This window comes from Sinocyclocheilus anshuiensis, unplaced genomic scaffold, assembly GCF_001515605.1.
Source record: "Sinocyclocheilus anshuiensis isolate Anshui unplaced genomic scaffold, SAMN03320099.WGS_v1.1 C32394612, whole genome shotgun sequence".
Classification (NCBI taxonomy): domain Eukaryota; kingdom Metazoa; phylum Chordata; class Actinopteri; order Cypriniformes; family Cyprinidae; genus Sinocyclocheilus; species Sinocyclocheilus anshuiensis.
The window spans coordinates 1-937 of NW_015615850.1; the positions used below are offsets into that span (position 1 = coordinate 1).

The following is a 937-nucleotide window of genomic DNA, read 5'->3' on the forward strand; positions in this document are numbered from 1 at the left end:
CGCAGGAGCCGAAGCCACAGCCGAACCAGTAGCCGCTCAAGGTAGGCAAACACAACTGAATTAAGACTTCACTTATCCACTATGTGAACTTGAAGAGAAATTAAATGACTTTGTGTTGTAGAAAACATTTAAAGCTGGGGTTGATTGTGTGCAATTAGATACATTCATAGGACATTATACAGCAGTTATTTTTAAGCATGTTAATGCACTCAATCGTCATCTAGGGAACACCTTTTGCCATTTATTTTGTGGCCATGCATGCACAGCTCTTATATACTTGACATTTAGGTGTGTCCCTACAAATTCTCACATTCATGTTTCTATATTCTCTTATAAGTACAGTTTTGATGTATGAGTCCACTAGAGGGCAGTAATTGCTATTATAAAAATAGAAGTTCTTGTGGCTTCAAAGGTGCTAAAATATATTGATTTGGTGTATATTTCTTAAACGGTTTCTCTCCTTTCCAGAGCCTCAGGCTCGAGATCACGCAGCAGGTCAACCAGCAAGAAGACGAAGGGCAGGAGCAGTAGGATGGAGGAGAGCAGTAATGGAGCTCGCAGGGGAGGTGAAAGCGCCAGGGATAATAGCACGAGCTGCAGCCCTCCGAGCAAAAAAGGCAAACGGGAGAACAAGAGAGATCGCTCCTATTCTCGATCCAGATCCAGATCTCGATCCAAATCGGGAAACGAAAGGGATCTCTCCAGAGAGTCTGAGTCCAGATCTCAGGAGGCAACCAAGAGCGGCGATGAAGGCCGTGTGGCTGAAAGGGCGCATTGCTCTAGAGCTCATTCTCGGTCCAGATCACAAACGCCACCAGATGCTGATCTGCGGAGGGAATCCAGATCCAAATCTCGCTCACGTTCACGCTCGCGATCTTATTCCCGGTCTCGATCCCGCTCAAGGTCTCGGTCCTAAGTAAAAAAAAAAAAAAAAAAA

The 937-nt window shown here is 45.0% G+C and overlaps 1 pseudogene; it reads left to right on the forward strand.

The window, feature by feature from the left end:
* Positions 1-3: 3 nt before the first annotated feature.
* Positions 4-931, forward strand: LOC107682600 (serine/arginine-rich splicing factor 4 pseudogene; annotated as a pseudogene).
* The last annotated feature ends 6 nt before the right edge of the window (positions 932-937 follow it).